A 25,141-nucleotide genomic window follows, 5' to 3' on the forward strand; every position below is an offset into this window, starting at 1 on the left:
AAGCGACCGGGCAGGCCAGCGGACCAGCGGACCAGCGGACCAGCGGACCAGCGGACCAGCGGACCAGCAGACCAGCGGACCGGCGGACCGGCAGGCCAGCGGACCAGCGGACCGGCAGGCCGGCAGGCCGGAAGTCCGGTAGGCCAGCGGACCTACGTGGAGTCTGTCTTGGTCATGGCCTTGCCGCCGTTCATGACGGTGGAGGGTGACGGGGAGGGGGCGCTGGAGGCTTCGGCCCCTTGGATGAGAACCTCGGGCGAGGTCGTGCAGAGACGGCTCCTTGTACATGGCCACTGTGGGGGGGGGGGGGGGCACGTGGGGAGACACGTGGGGACACGTGGGGAGACACGGGGGGACACGGGGGGAGACACGGGGGGACACGGGGGGGCGGCACGGGGGGACACGGGGAGACGTGGGGAGAGACACGGAAAGAGACACGGGGGAGACACGGGGAGAGACACGGGGGGAGACACGGGGGGAGACACGGGGAGGACACGGGGAGAGACGTGGGGAGAGACGCGGGGAGAGACACGGGGAGAGACACGGGGGGAGACACGGGGAAACACGGGAGAGACACGGGGAGAGACACGGGGAGACAAGGGGAGATGACAACGTGGAGACGTGGGGAGACACGGGGAGAGAAGGAGAGACACGAATGTGTTCAGGTTATGGGTTTGGCATCATCTGCCGACCGTTCCGCTTCATCTAAACCACCACCACCACCACCACCACCACAACCACCACCAAGACAAAGACAAAGTTCCCCCGTAGAGCGCACGCAGGCGAGCGGGTCAAGTGTTGCTAGCGAGCAGCAGCACCTGTGAAGGGCGGACACCACGCGTCTCGAGATCGACACGGACAGAGGTGCCAGACGTGAACGAGCGGAGTGAAATCTCGATTTGACGCTTTCGTGACTGCATGAACCCATTGTCTTTGGTTCTTTCGGTAAAAGTCACGTAGGTAGAAAAATAAAATATTAATAAAAATATATCACGACGTTTCCATCGCAACACGAGCGGTCATCCTCAGGCGGAAAAAATATTATCCGGCAGTTTCACTGCTGGAAAATATTGAGGCCATCACGTGAAGTGTCGAACGCCCGCTGGCAGGAGGTCACGGGGCAGACCCAGCAGGTGCCACGGGTCGACTGACCGAGATGACCGAGATGACTGGCTGATGCACCACCTGTGCCCCCTACTGTACCAACTTGCTGTGCTTTAGCCACCCGGGGCTCCGCTCGTTGTTGTGAGCGTCGCTCCTCCGCCCTCCGTTGTTGTTGGAGAGCGACTGCTTCCAACTGCCCAGCAGCGTCCTTCACGAGCCTCCTCCACAGAGGCCGATCTTGACACCGCTGGTACCAGTCATCGGCAAGTCCACTCAGCTCCACGTCCTCCTGTACCACATCACTCCATCTCTTCTCTCGCCCGTGCCGCGCCCATTTAGCCCCCTTGATCCGGCCGAACAAAAGCTGTTTAGGCATGCGGTGGCTGGGCATGCGGGCTACATGACCCAGTCAACGCAGCCTTGCCTGCCGGAGATCACCGATGGGACTTTGCCCAGATTTTTCAAGGATTTGAGAGCTCCTCACACAATCCCGCCTGGTTAAACCCAGGATGGATCGTAGGCAGGTCAGCCTAAATGTTTCTAACCGGCGAAGATGTTACATTAGGGGGATCCACGTTTCGCAAGCGTAGCGAAGGGAGGGAATGACCGTGGCCGAGAAGACTCGAAGCTTCGTGCGGAGCGACAGACCAGGTAGCTTCCACACAGCGTTACGCAACCGATGAAAAGATATTGCCGCCCGACTGATTCGGAGTGAGACCTCTGCTGTTAAACCGGAGCCAGTCATGAGCACCCTGCCCAGGTATGGGAAACTCTCCACTCTCTCCATAACTGACCTATCACCAATTGGGAGTTGTGGGGGTGGAGTGTCCGATGGTGCTTAGATTTGGTGGGGCTGATGGTAAGGCCCCACCTCTTAGTGGCACGCTCCAGTCTCAGCAGCAGCGTCTCCAACTCCTCCTCTGAGTGAGCAGCAATTACCAGATCATCGGCATACATAACGTGGTTGAGCAACAGGGAACCATCCCTTGACCGTACCCGGGCATCGATCAGCCTCCCATTATATCTGTACCAAATGGAAATTCCTCAGTGTGTCGGGAAACCACAACTACCTCAACCACCACCACCTCCACCACCCCCACCACCACCCACCCCCACCAACCACCACCAACCCCACCCCCACCACCTCAACCACCACCACCACCACCACCCCACCACCCCCACCACCCACCACCCACCACCCACCCCCACCACCACCACCAACCCCACCCCCACCACCTCAACCACCACCACCACCCACCCCCACCACCTCAACCACCACCACCCCCACCACCCACCACCCCCACCACCCACCACCCACCACCTCCACCTACACCACCACCCCAACCACCCACCACCCACCACCCCCCACCTACACCACCACCCCACCACCCACCACCCACCACCCCCCACCTACCTACACCACCACCCCAACCACCCACCACCCACCACCCCCACCTACACCGCCACCCCCAACCACCCCACCCTGCTACGAACGCGACCTCCTCCCCCCTCCTGCCCCCGTGGACCCCACCTTCGAGGGGGTTGGGCAGGAAGTGAGCCCCCACCCCCACCACCCCCACCACCACCACCCCCACCACCCCCACCACCTCCACCACCACCACCCCAACCACCAACACCACCACCACCACCCCCACCACCACCACCCCCACCACCACCACCACCCCAACCACCCCCACCCCCACCACCCCCACCACCCTCCCCCCTCCTCCCCCCTCCTCCCCCCTCCCCCCGTGGCCCCCACCTTCGAGGGGGTTGGGCAGGAAGTGAGCCCCGGGTTTCGTCTTCTTGACGCGGTTGCCCTTGAGGGTGTTGCCCTCCTTGTTGAGGCCCAGGTACCAGGCGCGGCCCGACTCGTGCTGCCGGTACAGCGTCGACGAGTAGATGACGTAGTAGTTCTCAAAGACAGACTCCTTGAACTTGCACTCGGCAGTGAAGTGCTCCTGGCACGTGGGGGAGACGCGGGGAGACACGGGGGGGACAAGGGGGGACACGGGGAGACGTGGGGAGACGCGGGGGGACACGGTGAGCGAGACACGGAGAGACTAGTGGATGACGTAGTAGTTCTCAAAGACAGACTCCTTGAACTTGCACTCGGCAGTGAAGTGCTCCTGCCACGTGGGGGAGACACGGGGAGACACGGGGAGACAGTGGGAGACACGGGGAGACACAAGGGAACACGGGGAGACACGGGGAGACACGGGGAGACGCGGGGAGACACGGTGAGCGAGACACAGAGAGACTAGTGGATGACGTAGTAGTTCTCAAAGACAGACTCCTTGAACTTGCACTCGGCAGTGAAGTGCTCCTGGCACGTGGGGGAGACACGGGGAGACACGGGGGGGCAAGGGGGGACACGGGGAGACGCGTGGAGACGCGGGGAGACACGGGGGGACACGGTGAGCGAGACACGGAGAGACTAGTGGATGACGTAGTAGTTCTCAAAGACAGACTCCTTGAACTTGCACTCGGCAGTGAAGTGCTCCTGCCACGTGGGGGAGACGCGGGGAGACACGGGGGGACAAGGGGGGACACGGGGAGACGTGGGGAGACGCGGGGGGACACGGTGAGCGAGACACGGAGAGACTAGTGGATGACGTAGTAGTTCTCAAAGACAGACTCCTTGAACTTGCACTCGGCAGTGAAGTGCTCCTGCCACGTGGGGGAGACACGGGGAGACACGGGGAGACAGTGGGAGACACGGGGAGACACAAGGGAACACGGGGAGACACGGGGAGACACGGGGAGACGCGGGGAGACACGGTGAGCGAGACACAGAGAGACTAGTGGATGACGTAGTAGTTCTCAAAGACAGACTCCTTGAACTTGCACTCGGCAGTGAAGTGCTCCTGGCACGTGGGGGAGACACGGGGAGACACGGGGGGGCAAGGGGGGACACGGGGAGACGCGTGGAGACGCGGGGAGACACGGGGGGACACGGTGAGCGAGACACGGAGAGACTAGTGGATGACGTAGTAGTTCTCAAAGACAGACTCCTTGAACTTGCACTCGGCAGTGAAGTGCTCCTGCCACGTGGGGGAGACACGGGGAGACACGGGGAGACAGTGGGAGACACGGGGAGACACAAGGGAACACGGGGAGACACGGGGAGACACGGGGAGACGCGGGGAGACACGGTGAGCGAGACACAGAGAGACTAGTGGATGACGTAGTAGTTCTCAAAGACAGACTCCTTGAACTTGCACTCGGCAGTGAAGTGCTCCTGGCACGTGGGGGAGACACGGGGAGACACGGGGGGGCAAGGGGGGACACGGGGAGACGCGTGGAGACGCGGGGAGACACGGGGGGACACGGTGAGCGAGACACGGAGAGACTAGTGGATGACGTAGTAGTTCTCAAAGACAGACTCCTTGAACTTGCACTCGGCAGTGAAGTGCTCCTGGCACGTGGGGGAGACGCAGAGAGATAAGGGGAGATAAGGGGAGACAAGGGAGACAAGGGGAGACACGGGGGGACACGGGGAGACACGGGGAGATAAGGGGAGACACGGGGGGACACGGGAGAGACACGGGGAGACACGGTGTGAAATACACGTGGAGACACGGGAAGAGAGACACGGAGAGACACGGGGAGACACGTGGAGAGAGACACGTGGAGACACGGGGGAGAGACACGGGGAGACACGGGGAGACACGGGGAGACACGGTGAGAGAGACACGGGGAGACACGGAGAGACACGGGGAGACACGGAGAGACACGGGGAGACACGGTGAGAGAGACACGGGGAGAGAGGCACGGAGAGACACGGTGAGAGAGACACGGGGAAACTAATAGGTGTCGTCCTAGTAGCGAGCAGCAGCAGCAGCATCGCCCGCCACACACAGACAAAGATCCCCCGTGTAGCCTGTACGGACTGTGGGGGCAAGTGCTGTGAGTAGTAGCAGCAGCAGTGCCTATGGAGGCTACTGGTGGCACACACAGAGGGGGGGGGGGGGTGGGTGGCCAGCACCACCACGCCCGGCCGCCTTTGTCTCTCCCCTAGTTCTGCGATGTTTACTACACACCGCCACACCAGGTTACGCGTTTTGAGGCTGAGTCGACCTAGGGGAAGCCCGCCACCGGTACAGATAATCGTCACTGGGGGTGCTGCTCTGGCAGTGAGCGGGAATGGAACTCGCAGCTAACAGCACTTGCCCCTACAGTCTGTTACAGGCTACACGGGGGACCTTTGTCTGTGTCTGTGTGAGTCTACAGCACTTGCCCCTACAGTCTGTTACAGGCTACACGGGGGACCTTTGTCTGTGTGTGTGTGTGTAGTGGTTGATTGACAGTGTCACCGATTATGCCCTTGTAACTGGAACGCACAATCAATACTAGCATCACCACCATCATCATCATCATCACCACCATCATCATCATCAAAAGCATCACCATCATCATCACCACCATCATCATCACCACCATCATCACCACCATCATCACCACCACCATCATCAACACCAAATTCATCATCATCACCATCATCCTCATCATTATCACCATCATCATCGTCACAAGCATCACCACCATCATCACCACCATCATCACCACCATCACCACCATCACCACCACCACCCCCACTACCACCATCACCACCATCACCATCATCACCATCACCATCATCACCATCACCACCATCACCACCACCATCACCACCATCACCACCATCACCACCACCATCATCATCAACACCATCATCACCACCCCCACCACCCCCATAATCACCCCATAATCACCACGACCAAAGCGATTGCTCCGTCGCCATGGCAACAAACGAGGAGCTCACGCGCAGGACCCAAACCCCTCCCCCCTCCCCCCTAGGCCCCTCCCCCCCTCCCCCCCTAGGCCCCTCCCCCCTCCTCCTCCTCCTCCTCCTCAGGAGACGCGATCACAACGCAGCCAAAGCTCCCCCAGGTAGCCCACGACCCACGTAGCAGCAGCAGCAGCTGGGGGCAAGGGCTGTCAGACAGACAAAGCCCCTTCAGCCCACGTGGGGTTGTGGCCGGCCGCCTTTGTCTCCCCAAGGCTACAGAGACACACTACCGCTCACGCAGAGGCAAAGGTCCCCCGTGTAGCCTGTAACAGACTGTAGGGGCAAGTGCTGTTAGCGAGCACCTATGAAGGTTACCGGCGCTGTGGCACACGAGGGGGTGGGTGGCCAGCACCACCACGCCCGGCCGCCTTTGTCTCCCCCAGTGCTAGCGATGTTCACTACGCTACACCGCTGCACCAGGTGGTCATTTGAGGCTGAGTCGACCTAGGGGAGGCCCAGGACCGGTTCAGAGAATCGTCACTGGTGGTGGCTGTGAGCGGGAATCGAACTCGGGTCGCCGGGTTCGTAGCGCAGCGTAGCGCTAACCACTACACCCACCACTCACACACACACAGACACACACACACAGACACACACAGTGACACACAGACACACACACACAGTGACACACACACACAGTGGCACACAGTGACACACACAGACACACAGACACACACACACACAGACACACACAGACACACACACACAGACACACACAGACACAGACACACACACAGACACACGCACACACAGACACACACACAGTGGCACACAGTGACACACACAGACACACACACACACAGACACACACACACACGTACAGACACACACACACAGACACACACGCACACAGACACACACACACACAGACACACACACACACAGACACACACAGACACACGCACACACACACACACGTACAGACACACACACACAGACACACGCACAGTGACTGCGAGCAGAAATGAGGTCGCGGCTGAATCTCTCCCTACCCCCTCTGCCTCCATCTCCCAGAGGGTTCATAATGTCAGTCAGAGCCACAGGCTCACACAGAGAGCCACAGACTCACACAGAGACCCACAGACTCACACAGAGACCCACAGACTCACACAGAGAGCCACAGACTCACACAGAGACCCACAGACTCACACAGAGACCCACCACACAGAGACCCACAGACTCATCACACAGAGACCCACAGACTCATCACACAGAGACCCACAGACTCATCACACAGAGACCCACAGACTCATCACACAGAGACCCACAGACTCATCACACAGAGACCCACAGACTCATCACACAGAGACCCATAGACTCATCACACAGAAACCCACAGACTCACCACACAGAGACCCACAGACTCATCACACAGAGACCCATAGACTCATCACACAGAAACCCATAGACTCATCACACAGAGACCCATAGACTCATCACACAGAGACCCACAGACTCACACAGAGACCCACAGACTCACCACACAGAGACCCACAGACTCATCACACACAGACCCATAGACTCACCACACAAGAGACCCATACACTCATCACACAGAGACCCACAGACTCACCACACAGAGACCCACAGACTCACACAGAGACCCACAGACTCACCACACAGAGACCCATAGACTCATCACACAGAGACCCATAAACTTATCACACAGAGACCCATAGACTCATCACACAGAGACCCACAGACTCACCACAAAAAGACCCACAGACTCACCACACAGAGACCCACAGACTCACACAGAGACCCACAGACTCACCACACAGAGACCCACAGACTCATCACACAGAGACCCACAGACTCACACAGAGACCCACAGACTCACCACACAGAGACCCACAGACTCACCACACAGAGACCCACAGACTCACACAGAGACCCACAGACTCACCACACAGAGACCCATAGACTCATCACACAGAGACCCATAGACTCATCACACAGAGACTCACAGACTCATCACACAGAGACCCACAGACTCACCATACAGAAACCCACAGACTCACACAGAGAGCCACAGACTCACACAGAGACCCACAGACTCACACAGAGACCCACCACACAGAGACCCACAGACTCATCACACAGAGACCCACAGACTCATCACACAGAGACCCACAGACTCATCACACAGAGACCCACAGACTCATCACACAGAGACCCACAGACTCATCACACAGAGACCCACAGACTCATCACACAGAGACCCACAGACTCACCACACAGAGACCCACAGACTCATCACACAGAGACCCACAGACTCATCACACAGAGACCCACAGACTCATCACACAGAGACCCACAGACTCATCACACAGAGACCCACAGACTCATCACACAGAGACCCATAGACTCATCACACAGAAACCCACAGACTCACCACACAGAGACCCACAGACTCATCACACAGAGACCCATAGACTCATCACACAGAAACCCATAGACTCATCACACAGAGACCCATAGACTCATCACACAGAGACCCACAGACTAATCACACAGAGACCCACAGACTCATCACACAGAGACCCATAGACTCATCACACAGAGACACAGACTCACCATAGAGACACACAGACTCATCACACACAGACCCATAGACTCACCACACAAGAGACCCATACACTCATCACACAGAGACCCACAGACTCACCACACAGAGACCCACAGACTCACACAGAGACCCACAGACTCACCACACAGAGACCCACAGACTCATCACACACAGACCCATAGACTCACCACACAAGAGACCCATACACTCATCACACAGAGACCCACAGACTCACCACACAGAGACCCACAGACTCACACAGAGACCCACAGACTCACCACACAGAGACCCATAGACTCATCACACAGAGACCCATAAACTTATCACACAGAGACCCATAGACTCATCACACAGAGACCCACAGACTCACCACAAAAAGACCCACAGACTCACCACACAGAGACCCACAGACTCACACAGAGACCCACAGACTCACCACACAGAGACCCACAGACTCATCACACAGAGACCCACAGACTCACACAGAGACCCACAGACTCACCACACAGAGACCCACAGACTCACCACACAGAGACCCACAGACTCACACAGAGACCCACAGACTCACCACACAGAGACCCATAGACTCATCACACAGAGACCCATAGACTCATCACACAGAGACTCACAGACTCATCACACAGAGACCCATAGACTCATCACACAGAGACACAGACTCACCATAGAGACACACAGACTCATCACACAGAGACCCACAGACTCACCACACAGAGACCCACAGACTCACACAGAGACCCACAGACTCACCACACAGAGACCCATAGACTCATCACACAGAGACCCATAAACTTATCACACAGAAACCCATAGACTCATCACACAGAGACCCACAGACTCACCACACAGAGACCCACAGACTCACCACACAGAGACCCACAGACTCACACAGAGACCCACAGACTCACCACACAGAGACCCACAGACTCATCACACAGAGACCCACAGACTCATCACACAGATACCCACAGACTCACCACACAGAGACCCACTGACTCACCACACAGAGACCCACAGACTCACACAGAGACCCACAGACTCACCACACAGAGACCCATAGACTCATCACACAGAGACCCATAAACTTATCACACAGAGACCCATAAACTCATCACACAGAGACCCACAGACTCATCACACAGAGACCCACAGACTCACACAGAGACCCACAGACTCACCACACAGAGACCCACAGACTCATCACACAGAGACACACAGACTCATCACACAGAGACCCATAGACTCATCACACAGAAACCCATAGACTCACACAGAGACCCACAGACTCACACAGAGACCCACAGACTCACACAGAGACCCACAGACTCACACAGAGACCCACCACACAGAGACCCGCAGACTCACACAGAGACCCACAGACTCACCACACAGAGACCAACAGACTCACCACACAGAGAACCACAGACTCACACAGAGACACACAGACTCACCACACAGAGACCAACAGACTCACCACACAGAGACCCACAGACTCACACAGAGACCCACAGACTCACACAGAGACCCACAGACTCACACAGAGACCCACAGACTCACACAGAGACCCACAGACTCACCACACAGAGACCCACAGACTCATCACACAGAGACCCACAGACTCACCACACAGAGACCCACAGACTCACCACACAGAGACCCACAGACTCACACAGAGACCCACAGACTCACCACACAGAGACCCACAGACTCATCACACAGAGACCCACAGACTCACACAGAGACCCACAGACTCACCACACAGAGACCCACAGACTCACACAGAGACCCACAGACTCACACAGAGACCCACAGACTCACCACACAGAGACCCATAGACTCATCACACAGAGACCCATAGACTCATCACACAGAGACCCATAGACTCATCACACAGAGACCCACAGACTCATCACACAGAGACCCACAGACTCATCACACAGAGACCCACAGACTCATCACACAGAGACCCACAGACTCACACAGAGACCCACAGACTCACACAGAGACCCACAGACTCACACAGAGACCCACCACACAGAGATCCGCAGACTCACACAGAGACCCACAGACTCACACAGAGACCCACCACACAGAGACCCACAGACTCACCACACAGAGACCCACAGACTCATCACACAGAGACCAACAGACTCACCACACAGAGACCCACAGACTCACCACACAGAGACCCACAGACGCACACAGAAACCCACAGACTCATCACACAGAGACCCACAGACTCATCACACAGAGACCCACAGACTCATCACACAGAGACCCACAGACTCACACAGAGACCCACAGACTCACCACACAGAGACCCACAGACTCATCACACAGAGACCCACAGACTCACACAGAGACCCACAGACTCACACAGAGACCCACAGACTCACACAGAGACCCACAGACTCACCACACAGAGACCCACAGACTCATCACACAGAGACCCACAGACTCACCACACAGAGACCCACAGACTCACACAGAGACCCACAGACTCACACAGAGACCCACAGACTCACCACACAGAGACCCATAGACTCATCACACAGAGACCCATAGACTCATCACACAGAGACCCACAGACTCATCACACAGAGACCCACAGACTCATCACACAGAGACCCATAGACTCATCACACAGAGACCCACAGACTCATCACACAGAGACCCATAGACTCATCACACAGAGACCCATAGACTCATCACACAGAGACCCACAGACTCATCACACAGAGACCCATAGACTCATCACACAGAGACCCATAGACTCATCGCACAGAGACCCACAGACTCCCCACACAGAGACCCACAGACTCACACAGAGACCCACAGACTCACCACATAGAGACCCACAGACTCACCATGGAGACCCACAGACTCACCACATAGAGACCCACAGACTCACCATGGAGACCCACAGACTCACACAGAGACCCACAGACTCACACAGAGACCCACAGACTCACCACACAGAGACCCATAGACTCATCACACAGAGACCCATAGACTCATCACACAGAGACCCATAGACTCATCACACAGAGACCCACAGACTCACACAGAGACCCACAGACTCACCACACAGAGACCCACAGACTCATCACACAGAGACACACAGACTCATCACACAGAGACCCATAGACTCATCACACAGAAACCCATAGACTCACACAGAGACCCACAGACTCACACAGAGACCCACAGACTCACACAGAGACCCACAGACTCACACAGAGACCCACCACACAGAGACCCGCAGACTCACACAGAGACCCACAGACTCACCACACAGAGACCAACAGACTCACCACACAGAGAACCACAGACTCACACAGAGACACACAGACTCACCACACAGAGACCAACAGACTCACCACACAGAGACCCACAGACTCACCACACAGAGAACCACAGACTCACACAGAGACACACAGACTCACCACACAGAGACCAACAGACTCACCACACAGAGACCCACAGACTCACACAGAGACCCACAGACTCACACAGAGACCCACAGACTCACACAGAGACCCACAGACTCACACAGAGACCCACAGACTCACACAGAGACCCACAGACTCACCACACAGAGACCCACAGACTCATCACACAGAGACCCACAGACTCACCACACAGAGACCCACAGACTCACCACACAGAGACCCACAGACTCACACAGAGACCCACAGACTCACCACACAGAGACCCACAGACTCATCACACAGAGACCCACAGACTCACACAGAGACCCACAGACTCACCACACAGAGACCCACAGACTCACACAGAGACCCACAGACTCACACAGAGACCCACAGACTCACCACACAGAGACCCATAGACTCATCACACAGAGACCCATAGACTCATCACACAGAGACCCATAGACTCATCACACAGAGACCCACAGACTCATCACACAGAGACCCACAGACTCATCACACAGAGACCCACAGACTCATCACACAGAGACCCACAGACTCACACAGAGACCCACAGACTCACACAGAGACCCACAGACTCACACAGAGACCCACCACACAGAGATCCGCAGACTCACACAGAGACCCACAGACTCACACAGAGACCCACCACACAGAGACCCACAGACTCACCACACAGAGACCCACAGACTCACCACACAGAGACCCACAGACGCACACAGAAACCCACAGACTCATCACACAGAGACCCACAGACTCATCACACAGAGACCCACAGACTCATCACACAGAGACCCACAGACTCACACAGAGACCCACAGACTCACCACACAGAGACCCACAGACTCATCACACAGAGACCCACAGACTCACACAGAGACCCACAGACTCACACAGAGACCCACAGACTCACACAGAGACCCACAGACTCACCACACAGAGACCCACAGACTCATCACACAGAGACCCACAGACTCACCACACAGAGACCCACAGACTCACACAGAGACCCACAGACTCACACAGAGACCCACAGACTCACCACACAGAGACCCATAGACTCATCACACAGAGACCCATAGACTCATCACACAGAGACCCACAGACTCATCACACAGAGACCCACAGACTCATCACACAGAGACCCATAGACTCATCACACAGAGACCCACAGACTCATCACACAGAGACCCATAGACTCATCACACAGAGACCCATAGACTCATCGCACAGAGACCCACAGACTCACCACACAGAGACCCACAGACTCACCACACAGAGACCCACAGACTCCCCACACAGAGACCCACAGACTCACACAGAGACCCACAGACTCACCACATAGAGACCCACAGACTCACCATGGAGACCCACAGACTCACCACATAGAGACCCACAGACTCACCATGGAGACCCACAGACTCACACAGAGACCCACAGACTCACACAGAGACCCACAGACTCACCACACAGAGACCCATAGACTCATCACACAGAGACCCATAGACTCACTCACACAGAGACCCACAGACTCACACAGAGACCCACAGACTCACTCTGAACCCCTGAGGCGAATTTCCAGTGGGGTTACGACTTTGATGACGAAAGCCACCCGAGATCACAAAGACAAAGGTCCCCCGTGTAGCCTCTAACAGACTGTTGGGGCAAGTGCTGTTAGCGAGCAGCTACGAAGGCTGCCGGCGCTGTGGCACACGAGGGGGTGGGTGGCCAGCACCACCACGCCCGACCGCCTTTGTCTCCCCCAGTGCTAGCGATGTTCACTACGCTACACCGCTGCACCAGGTAGTAATTTGAGGCTGAGTCGACCTAGGGGAGGCCCAGGACCGGTTCAGAGAATCGTCACTGGTGGCGGCTGTGAGCGGGAATCGAACTCGGGTCGCCGGGTTCGTAGCGCAGCGTGGCGCTAACCACTACACCCACCACTCACACACACACAGACACACACAGACACACACAGACACACACAGACACACACAGTGACACTGTGGCCAGAACCACGCCCGGCCGCCTTTGTCTCTCCCGGTGCTGATGAGTCGTGTGTGGCGAGGTGCTGTGTCTGTGTGTGTGTCTGTGTGTGTCTGTGTGTGTGTGTCTGCGTGTGTGTCTGTGTGTGTCTGTGTGTCTCTGTGTGTCTCTGTGTGTGTGTCTGTGTGTGTGTCTGTGTGTGTCTGTGTGTCTCTGTGTGTGTGTCTGTGTGTGTCTGTGTGTGTGTCTGTGTGTGTGTCTGTGTGTGTGTCTGTGTGTGTGTGTCTGTGTGTGTGTGTCTGTGTGTGTGTGTGTGTGTCTGTGTGTGTGTCTGCGTGTGTGTCTGGGTGCGTGTCTGTGTGTGTGTCTCTGTGTGTGTGTCTGTGTGTGTGTCTGTGTGTGTGTCTGTGTGTGTGTGTCTCTGTGTGTGCGTGTCTGTGTGTGTGTGTGTCTCTGTATGTGTGTCTGTATGTGTGTCTGTGTGTGTGTCTGTGTGTGTCTGTGTGTGTGTCTGTGTGTGTGTCTGTGTGTGTGTCTGTGTGTGTGTGTCTCTGTGTGTGTGTGTCTGTGTGTGTGTGTATCTCTGTGTGTGTCTCTGTGTGTGTGTCTGTGTGTGTGTCTGCGTGTGTGTCTGTGTGTGTGTCTGGGTGCGTGTCTGTGTGTGTATGTGCATTTGTGTGTTTCTTTGTGTGCGTGTGTCTGTTTGTGTGTGTGTCTCTTTGTGTGCGTGTGTGTCTTTGTGTGTGTGTGTGTCTTTGTGTGTGTGTGTCTGTGTGTGTATGGCTCTTTGTGTGTGTGTGTCTGTGTGTGTGTCTCTGTGTGTGTGTCTGTGTGTGTGTCTGAGTGTGTGTGTGTGTCTGTGTGTGTCTGTGTGTGTCTCTGTGTGTATCTGTGTCGGTGTGTGTGTCTGTGTGTGTGTCTGTGTGTGTGTCTGTGTGTGTGTCTCTGTGTGTGTCTGTGTGTGTATGTGCATTTGTGTGTGTGTCTTTGTGTGCGTGTGTCTGTTTGTGTGTCTCGTTGTGTGTGTATGTCTCTTTGTGTGTGTGTGTCTGTGTGTGTGTCTGTGTGTGTATGACTCTTTGTGTGTGTGTGTCTATGTGTGTGACCTGATGCTGTATCTGTGTGTGTCTGTGTGTGTCTGTGTGTGTGTCTGTGTGTGTGTCTGTGTGTGTGTGTGTCTCTGTGTCTGTGTGTGTGTGTGTCTGTGTGTGTGTCTGTGTGTGTGTGTCTGTGCGTGTGTGAGTGTGGGGAGCGGTGGTGCAGCGGTTAGCGCTACGCTGCGCTATGAACCCGGCGACACTGGTTCGATTCCCGCTCACGGCTAACACCAGTGACGATTATCTGAACCGGTCCCGGGCCTCCCCTAGGTCGACTCAGCCTCAAATGAGTACCTGGTGCGGTGTGTAAACATCGCCACTAGAGAGACAAAGGCGGTCGGGCGTGGTGCTGGCCACCCACCCCCTCGTGTACCGTTCCGGCCTTCATAGGTGCTCGCTAACAGCACTTGCCCCTACAGTCTGTTAGAGGCTATATGGGGATCTTTGTGTGTGTCTGTGTGTGCATGTCTCTTTGTGAGCGTGTGTGTCTTTGTGTGTGTGTCTCTTTGTGCGTGACGAGATGCTCTATATGTGTGTGTCTGTGTGTCTCTTTGTGTGTCTGTGTGTGTGTGTCTGTGTGTTTCTCGCGTGTGTGTGTGTCTATGTGTGTGACCAGATGCTGTATCTGTGTGTCTGTGTGTGTCTGTGTGTGTCTATTTGTGTGTCTGTGTGTGTGTGTCTGTGTGTGTCTCTTTTTGCGTGTGTGTGTGTCTATGTGTGTGACCAGATGCTGTATCTGTGTGTCTGTGTGTGTCTGTGTGTGTGTCTGTGTGTGTGTGTGTCTGTATGTGTGTCTGTATGTAGGAGGCTGCTAGATTTTTGTGCAGCCCCATGGGCTTGTAATTACCAACACGCTGTTCCGGCATCGGCGCATCCACACAACATCATGGATGCATGCCGGGTCCAAGCAAGAACATCTGCTGGACTACATAGTGACGGACCAGCGGATGCGAGCCCATGTCCTTGACACAAGGACCTACCGTGGAGCTGATCTGCCCTCTGACCATCGACTAGTCATCTGTAAGATGCGCCTGCCATTCTTCCACTCCGGTGGTGGGTGTACACCCAGGACCCCATTCCAACCTGAAGTGGCCTGGTCTCAGTTAGCTGATGAAAGTTGCAAGCGAGAATGTCATCATCGCTTGCGGCTGGGGTTGGCATCGTCCCCCACTCCTCCTGATGTCAAGGGTAAATGGGCGAGGTTTAGGACTGTGACTCATGCAGCCGCAATGGCTGCTTTGGGTACGCGGTCCAGACCTCCCCAGAAACCCTGGCTGACAGAGGAGGTGTTCAGGTTAATTGAGAAAAAGCGACAGGCCCACTCTCATCGGCTACAGCATCCCACGTCGGAGAATGAGGAGGTTTACCGCAGCCTTCGCTCGGAGGTTCGGAGAGCCGTATGGCGCTGCTAGGATGGGTGGTGGTCACGGGTTGCTGAGGAGATGGAGTCTGCCTCAGTGGCCCGCGATCACAAATCCATATTTAATTGATCAAAAAAGGAACCTGCAGCGCCACACCTATTACCATCATTAGGGGAAAAAACGGTGATCCAATCTCCGACCCCCAGGAACAGGTTTGCAGATTTGCTGAGCATTTCTGTGAGGTCCTGGGGGAAGGGAAATCCCTCAGCCAGGAAAACATCGTGGCACAAAGTGGGGATGACCCTGCTGAGGCAGCGGTGCCTCAAATATTGGAAGAGGAAGTCACCCCCTGTGAGTGGCTGGCTGAGGTGCCATCTGTAGAGGAAGTACTGAAGGCGATCCGGAGCCTGAGACCAGGAAAGGCACCGGGCAGAGATGATCTCCCAAGCGAAATGCTGAGGGAGGGTGGCATTTGTGCACAGACTGCCCTACATGACATCATAACAACAGTCTGGACCGCTGGACGGGTTCCGCAGCATTGGAAGGATGCCCTGGTGGTCCCCCTCTTTAAGAAGGGGGACCGCACAGACTGTAACAACTACAGGGGCATCTCACTCCTCAGTGTGCTGGGAAAGGTCCTGGCAACGATTATTAAACATCGCCTTGCTAGGCATGCTGAGGAGAGGCTTGCGGAGCCCCAATCTGGTTTAATGGCAGGGCGGTTTTGCACAGATGCCAAATTTTCTGTCCGTCTGCCACAGCAGAGGTGTGGGGAATACCAACAAGACCTACATCTCTGCTTTATTTTTGGTGGTGCATCAGCCGGTCATCTCAGTCATTTGACCCATGGCACCTGGGTCTGTCACGTGACCTCGTGCCAGCGGGCATCCGACATTTCACTTGGCCTTAACGTGCACGTAGCCTGGCACAAGCGTCGTGGCGGGTACTGGGATTGGTCTGTGTGTGTGTGTCTGTGTGTGTGCGTCTGTGTGTGTGCGTCTGTGTGTGTGTGGGGAGCGGTGGTGTAGTGGTTAGCGCCACGCTGCGCTATGAACCCAACGACCCGGGTTCGATTCCCGCTCACGCCAACACCAGTGACGATTATATCTGAACCGGTCCTGGGCCTCCCCTAGGTCGACTCAGCCTCAAATGAGTACCTGGTGCGGTGTGTAGTAAACATCGCCACTGGGGAGACAAAGGCGGTCGGGCGTGGTGCTGGCCACCCACCCCCTCGTGTGCCGTGCCGGCCTTCATAGGTGCTCGCTAACAGCACTTGCCCCTACAGTCTGTTAAGGCTATACGGGGGATCTTTTTATCTTTGTCCGTGTGTCATAGTGAGTGTGTGTCAGTGTGTGTGTGTCAGTGTGTGTGTCAGTGTGTGTGATAGTGTGTGTCAGTGTGTGTGTGTCAGTGTGTGTGTGTCAGTGTGTCATAGTGAGAGTGTGTGTCAGTGTGTGTGTGTCAGTGTGTGTGTGTCAGTGTGTGTGATAGTGTGTGTCCGTGTGTCATAGTGAGAGTGTGTGTCAGTGTGTGTGTTAGTGTGTGTGTCAGTGTGTGTGATAGTGTGTGTCAGTGTGTCATAGTGAGAGTGTGTGTCAGTGTGTGTGTTAGTGTGTGTGTGTGTCAGTGTGTCATAGTGAGAGTGTGTGTCAGTGTGTGTGTGTCAGTGTGTGTGTCAGTGTGTGTGTCAGTGTGTGTCAGTGTGTGTGTGTCCGTGTGTCATAGTGAGAGTGTGTGTCAGTGTGTGTGTCAGTGTGTGTCAGTGTGTGTCAGTGTGTGTGTGTCCGTGTGTCATAGTGAGAGTGTGTGTCAGTGTGTGTGATAGTGTGTGTCAGTGTGTGTGTCCGTGTGTCATAGTGAGAGTGTGTGTCAGTGTGTGTGTTAGTGTGTGCGTTAGTGTGTGTGTGTGTCAGTGTGTCATAGTGAGAGTGTGTGTCAGTGTGTGTGTGTCAGTGTGTTAGTGTGTGCGTTAGTGTGTGTCTGTCCGTGTGTCTGCCCGTGTGTTTTTCCGAGTCTCTCATTCTGTTTGTTTGTTCGGGGCTCGAATTCCCGGCCGCGCGACTCCGGTTACAAATCCCCACTCCTGACACCTGCCTGGCTAAATGAGAAATACGGGGTTACAAAGCGTGTGTAGGTGTGTGTGTGTACCAGGTGTGCACCAGGTGTGTGTCTGTGTGTCTGTGTGTGTGTATACGAGGTGTGTGTGTGTCTGTGTGTGTGTGTCTGTGTGTGTGTGTGTGTCTCTGTGTGTGTGTGTGTCTGTGTGTGTGTGTGTGTGTCTGTGTGTGTGTGTGTGTGTCTGTATGTGTGTGTGTCTGTGTGTGTGTGTGTCTGTGTGTGTGTCTGTGTGTCTGTGTGTGTGTGTCTGTGTGTCTGTGTGTGTGTATACGAGGTGTGTGTGTGTCTGTGTGTGTGTGTCTGTGTGTGTGTGTGTCTGTGTGTGTGTCTGTGTGTGTGTGTCTGTGTGTGTGTGTCTGTATGTGTGTGTGTCTGTGTGTGTGTGTCTGTGTGTGTGTGTGGATCAGGGGGTACTGCGAACCCCGCTCACGACCACCGTTGACTCCGTTGACGATCATCCGAACCGGTCGTGGGCCTCCCCTAGGTCGACTCAGCCTCAAATCAGTAGTGCCTGGTACCGGTGTGCGGCATACAAAGGGATACAAAGGCGGCCGGGCGTGGTGCTGTCTAATACTAGTAGCACTTGCCCCCAATAGTATCTGTGGGCTACCCGGGGGATCTTTGTCACTATATATTTTCAACACAATTCACGCTGATGAGAGTGTTCAATTAGCGCCTCGGTTAGCGACACATCCAGAGCTTCACGATGACGCGAGTCTGGGTTCGAGCCCTGGGTCTGGGTGTCTCTCTCTCTGTGTCTCTGAGTGGGGTCACGATGGCCGTGTCAGAGACACTGAGAGCCTGGGTTCGAGCCCTGGGTCTGGGTGTGTCTCTCTCAAGGGGATCACAATGGCCGTGTTAGAGACACTGACAGCCTGGGTTCGAGCCCTGGGTCTGGGTGTCTCTCTGTGTCTCTATGTGTCTCTGTGGGTTCACGATGGCCGTGTCAGAGACACTGAGAGCCTGGGTTCGAGCCCTGGGTCTGGGTGTCTCTATGTGTCTCTGTGGGTTCACGATGGCCGTGTCAGAGACACTGAGAGCCTGGGTTCGAGCCCTGGGTCTGGGTGTCTCTATGTGTCTCTGAGTGGGTTCACGATGGCCGTGTCAGAGACACTGAGAGCCTGGGTTCGAGCCCTGGGTCTGGGTGTCTCTATGTGTCTCTGTGGGTTCACGATGGCCGTGTCAGAGACACTGAGAGCCTGGGTTCGAGCCCTGGGTCTGGGTGTCTCTATGTGTCTCTGAGTGGGTTCACGATGGCCGTGTCAGAGACACTGAGAGCCTGGGTTCGAGCCCTGGGTCTGGGTGTCTCTATGTGTCTCTGTGGGTTCACGATGGCCGTGTCAGAGACACTGAGAGCCTGGGTTCGAGCCCTGGGTCTGGGTGTCTCTATGTGTCTCTGAGTGGGTTCACGATGGCCGTGTCAGAGACACTGAGAGCCTGGGTTCGAGCCCTGGGTCTGGGTGTCTCTATGTGTCTCTGTGGGTTCACGATGGCCGTGTCAGAGACACTGAGAGCCTGGGTTCGAGCCCTGGGTCTGGGTGTCTCTATGTGTCTCTGTGGGTTCACGATGGCCGTGTCGGAAACACTGAGAGCCTGGGTTCGAACCCTGGGTCTGGGTGTCTCTCTCTCTGTGTCTCTGAGTGGGGTCACGATGGCCGTGTCGGAGACACTGAGAGCCTGGGTTCGAACCCTGGGTCTGGGTGTCTCTCTCTCTGTGTCTCTCTGTGTCTCTATGTGTCTCTGTGGGTTCACGATGGCCGTGTCAGAGACACTGAGAGTCTGGGTTCGAGCCCTGGGTCTGGGTGTGTCTCTCTCTCTGTGTCCAAGTCGTGTGGCCAGTCCCCATGTAGACAAAGATCCCCCGTGTAGCCTTAACAGACTGTAGGGGCAAGTGCTGTTAGCGAGCACCTATGAAGGCCGCAACGGCACACGAGGGGGTGGGTGGCCAGCACCACGCCCGATCGCCTTTGTCTCCCCAGTGGCGATGTTTACACACCGCACCAGACACTCATATCAGGCTGAGTCGACCTAGGGGAGGAGGCCCAGGACCGGTTCAGATAATCGTCACTGGTGTTGGCCATGAGCGGGAATCGAACTCAGGTCGCCGGGTTCGTAGCGCTAACCGCTGCACCACCACTCCCCGCTACACCACACGTGCCTAGGCAGTAGCGAAGGGTTCGCTCCGATCTTGCCTCAACGCAATTCACATTGTAGCGACTTAAGGAAGATTCTAGATTTGAAGCTTTCGTGACTGCAAGGATTCATCCTCTTAGTTCTTTCGGTAAAGTCCCGTAGGTATAAAAATAATTGAAATTAAAATTAATGAAAATAAAATAAAAAATAAAAATCACGACGTTTCGGAGGCAAAATTTATTAATTTTAATTTCAATTTTTTTTTTTACCTTCGTGACTTTACCGAAAGAACTAAGAGCATGATTTAAGGAAGGTTCAACAACAACAACAGCAGCAGTTTGTGTGTGTGTACTGTGTGTGCTGTGTGTGTGTGCTGTGTGTGTGTACTGTGTGTACAGTGTGTGTACTCTGTGCTGTGTGTGTGTACTGTGTGTGTTGTGTGTACAGTGTGTGTACTGTCTGTACTGTGTGTGTACTGTGTACTGTGTATACTGTGTGTACTGTGTGTGTGTACTGTGTGTGTGCTGTGTGTGTGTACTGTGTGTACAGTGTGTGTACTCTGTGCTGTGTGTGTGTACTGTGTGTGTTGTGTGTACAGTGTGTGTACTGTCTGTACTGTGTGTGTACTGTGTACTGTGTATACTGTGTGTACTGTGTGTGTGTACCGTGTGTGTGCTGTGTGTGTGTACTGTGTGTACAGTGTGTGTACTCTGTGCTGTGTGTGTGTACTGTGTGTGTTGTGTGTACAGTGTGTGTACTGTCTGTACTGTGTGTGTACTGTGTACTGTGTATACTGTGTGTACTGTGTGTGTACCGTGTGTAGTGTGTGTGTGTGCTGTGTGTGTGTACTGTGTGTGTACTGTGTGTGTACTGTGCGTGTGTACACTGTGTGTACTGTGTGTGTACTGTGTGTATTGTGTGTGTGTGCTGTGTGTGTGTACTGTGTGTACTGTGTGTACTGTGTGTGTGTACTGTGTGTATTGTGTGTGTGTACTGTGCGTGTGTACTGTGTGTATTGTGTGTGTGTACTGTGCGTGTGTACTGTGTGTGTGTACTGTGTGTACTGTGTGTATTGTGTGTGTGTGCTGTGTGTGTGTACTGTGTGTACTGTGTGTGTGTACTGTGTGTACTGTGTGTATTGTGTGTGTGTGCTGTGTGTGTGTACTGTGTGTACTGTGTGTACTGTGTGTGTGTACTGTGTGTATTGTGTGTGTGTACTGTGCGTGTGTACTGTGTGTATTGTGTGTGTGTATTGTGTGTGTGTACTGTGTGTGTACTGTGTGTACTGTGTGTACTGTGCGTGTGTACTGTGTGTGTACTGTGTGTGCTGTGTGTACTGTGCGTGTGTACTGTGTGTGTACTGTGTGTGTACTGTGCGTGTGTACTGTGTGTGTACTGTGTGTGTACTGTGTGTGTGTACTGTGTGTGTACTGTGTGTGTACTGTGTGTACTGTGCGTGTGTACTGTGTGTGTACTGTGTGTACTGTGTGTACTGTGCGTGTGTACTGTGTGTGTACTGTGTGTGTACTGTGTGTGTACTGTGTGTGTACTGTGTGTGCTGTGTGTGTACTGTGTGTGTGTACTGTGTGTGTACTGTGTGTACTGTATGTGTACTGTGCGTGTGTACTGTGTGTGTGCTGTGTGTGCTGTGTGTGTACTGTGTGTGCTGTGTGTGTGTACTGTGTGTTTACTATGTGTGTAATGTGTGTGTACTGTGTGTGCTGTGTGTGTACTGTGTGTACTGTGTGTGTACTGTGTGTGCTGTGTGTGTGTGTACTGTGTGTGTACTGTGTGTCTGTGTACTGTGTGTGCTGTGTGTACTGTGTGTGTACTGTGTGTGTACTGTGTGTGTTGTGTGTGCTGTGTGTACTGTGTGTGTGTACTGTGTGTGTGTGTACTGTGTGTACTGTGTGTGTACTGTGTGTGTACTGTGTGTGTACTGTGTGTGTACTGTGTGTGCTGTGTGTGTACTGTGTGTGTTGTGTGTGCTGTGTGTGTGTACTGTGTGTGTGTGCTGTGTGTGTGTACTGTGTGTATACTGTGTGTGCTGTGTGTGTACTGTGTGTGTTGTGTGTGCTGTGTGTGTGTACTGTGTGTGTACTGTGTGTGTGCTGTGTGTGTACTGTGTGTGTGTGCTGTGTGTACTGTGTGTACTGTGTGTGTACTGTGTGTGTTGTGTGTGCTGTGTGTGTGTACTGTGTGTGTGTGTACTGTGTGTACTGTGTGTGTACTGTGTGTGTACTGTGTGTGTACTGTGTGTGCTGTGTGTGTACTGTGTGTGTGTGTGTGTACTGTGTGTGTACTGTGTGTGTACTGTGTGTGCTGTGTGTGTACTGTGTGTACTGTGTGTGTTGTGTGTGCTGTGTGTGTGTACTGTGTGTGTACTGTGTGTGTACTGTGTGTGTTGTGTGTGCTGTGTGTGTGTGTACTGTGTGTGTGTGTACTGTGTGTGCTGTGTGTGTACTGTGTGTGTTGTGTGTGCTGTGTGTGTGTACTGTGTGTGTGCTGTGTGTGTACTGTGTGTGTTGTGTGTGCTGTGTGTGTGTGTACTGTGTGTGTGTGTACTGTGTGTGCTGTGTGTGTACTGTGTGTGTTGTGTGTGCTGTGTGTGTGTACTGTGTGTGTACTGTGTGTGTACTGTGTGTGTTGTGTGTGCTGTGTGTGTGTGTACTGTGTGTGTGTGTACTGTGTGTGCTGTGTGTGTACTGTGTGTGTTGTGTGTGCTGTGTGTGTGTACTGTGTGTGTGCTGTGTGTGTACTGTGTGTGTGCTGTGTGTGCTGTGTGTGCTGTGTGTGTGCTGTGTGTGTACTGTGTGTGCTGTGTGTGCTGTGTGTGCTGTGTGTGCTGTGTGTGTGTACTGTGTGTGTGCTGTGTGTGTACTGTGTGTGTGCTGTGTGTGCTGTGTGTGCTGTGTGTGTGCTGTGTGTGTACTGTGTGTGCTGTGTGTGCTGTGTGTGTACTGTGTGTGTGCTGTGTGTGTACTGTGTGTGTACTGTGTGTGTACTGTGTGTGTGCTGTGTGTGCTGTGTGTACTGTGTGTGTGTACTGTGTGTGTGCTGTGTGTGTGTACTGTGTGTGTAATGTGTGTGTGCTGTGTGTGTGTACTGTGTGTGTGCTGTGTGTGTACTGTGTGTGTACTGTGTGTGTGTGTACTGTGTGTGCTGTGTGTGTACTGTGTGTGTACTGTGTGTGTGTGTACTGTGTGTGCTGTGTGTACTGTGTGTACTGTGTGTACTGTGTGTGCTGTGTGTGTACTGTGTGTGTACTGTGTGTGTGTGTACTGTGTGTGTACTGTGTGTGTGTGTACTGTGTGTGCTGTGTGCGTACTGTGTGTGTACTGTGTGTGCTGTGTGTGTGTACTGTGTGTGTACTGTGTGTGTGTGCTGTGTGTGTACTGTGTGTGTACTGTGTGTGTGCTGTGTGTGCTGTGTGTGTGCTGTGTGTGTGCTGTGTGTGTGCTGTGTGTGTACTGTGTGTGTACTGTGTGTGTACTGTGTGTACTGTGTGTGCTGTGTGTGCGTACTGTGTGTGTACTGTGTGTGTGTACTGTGTGTACTGTGTGTACTGTGTGTGCTGTGTGTACTGTGTGTGTACTGTGTGTGTGTGTGTACTGTGTGTGTACTGTGTGTACAGGGTGTGTACTGTGTACTTTGTGTGTACTGTGTACTGTATGTGTACTGTGTACTGTGTGTACAGGGTGTGTACTGTGTACTTTGTGTGTACTGTGTACTGTATGTGTACTGTGTACTGTGTGTACAGGGTGTGTACTGTGTACTTTGTGTGTACTGTGTGTACTGTATGTGTACTGTGTGTACTGTGTTTGTACTGTGTGTGTACTGTGTGTACTGTGTGTGTACTGTGTGTGTGTGTACTGTGTGTGTGTACTGTGTGTACTGTGTACAGTGTGTGTACTGTGTGTGTACTGTGTGTACTCACAGAGGAGTAGACGTGCCCATCGTTGTTCATGGCGATGTAGAGTCCCGACTTCACCCCCTGGATCGCCACGATGCGGAGTCCGACGGGGATCAGGTTGAAGAGGGCTGCACCAACATCAACATCATCATCAACATCATCAACATCATCATCATCAACATCATCATCAACATCATCATCAACATCATCATCATCAACATCATCATCAACATCATCAACATCATCATCATCAACATCATCAACATCATCATCAACATCATCATCATCATCAACATCATCATCATCAACATCATCATCAACATCATCATCAACATCATCAACATCATCATCAACATCATCATCATCATCAACATCATCATCAACATCATCATCAACATCATCATCAACATCATCAACATCATCATCAACATCATCAACATCATCATCAACATCATCAACATCATCAACATCATCATCATCAACATCATCATCATCATCAACATCACCAACATCATCACCAACATCATCATCATCATCAACATCATCATCAACATCATCA

General features: G+C 54.1%; 1 pseudogene across 1 annotated transcript in view; it reads right to left on the reverse strand.

The window, feature by feature from the left end:
• Positions 1-152: 152 nt before the first annotated feature.
• Positions 153-25,141, reverse strand: part of LOC144952169 (fibroblast growth factor 14-like) — a 182,686-nt pseudogene continuing 157,697 nt past the window's right edge. The window contains exons 4-6 of the transcript XR_013640588.1: positions 24,607-24,710; positions 2,867-3,065; positions 153-293 (exon numbers count right to left, since the gene is read on the reverse strand). The product of XR_013640588.1 is annotated as a fibroblast growth factor 14-like (transcript). The remainder of the gene's footprint in view (positions 294-2,866; positions 3,066-24,606; positions 24,711-25,141) is intronic.

This window comes from Lampetra fluviatilis, chromosome 66 (genome assembly GCF_964198595.1).
Source record: "Lampetra fluviatilis chromosome 66, kcLamFluv1.1, whole genome shotgun sequence".
Taxonomy (NCBI): Eukaryota; Metazoa; Chordata; class Hyperoartia; order Petromyzontiformes; family Petromyzontidae; genus Lampetra; species Lampetra fluviatilis.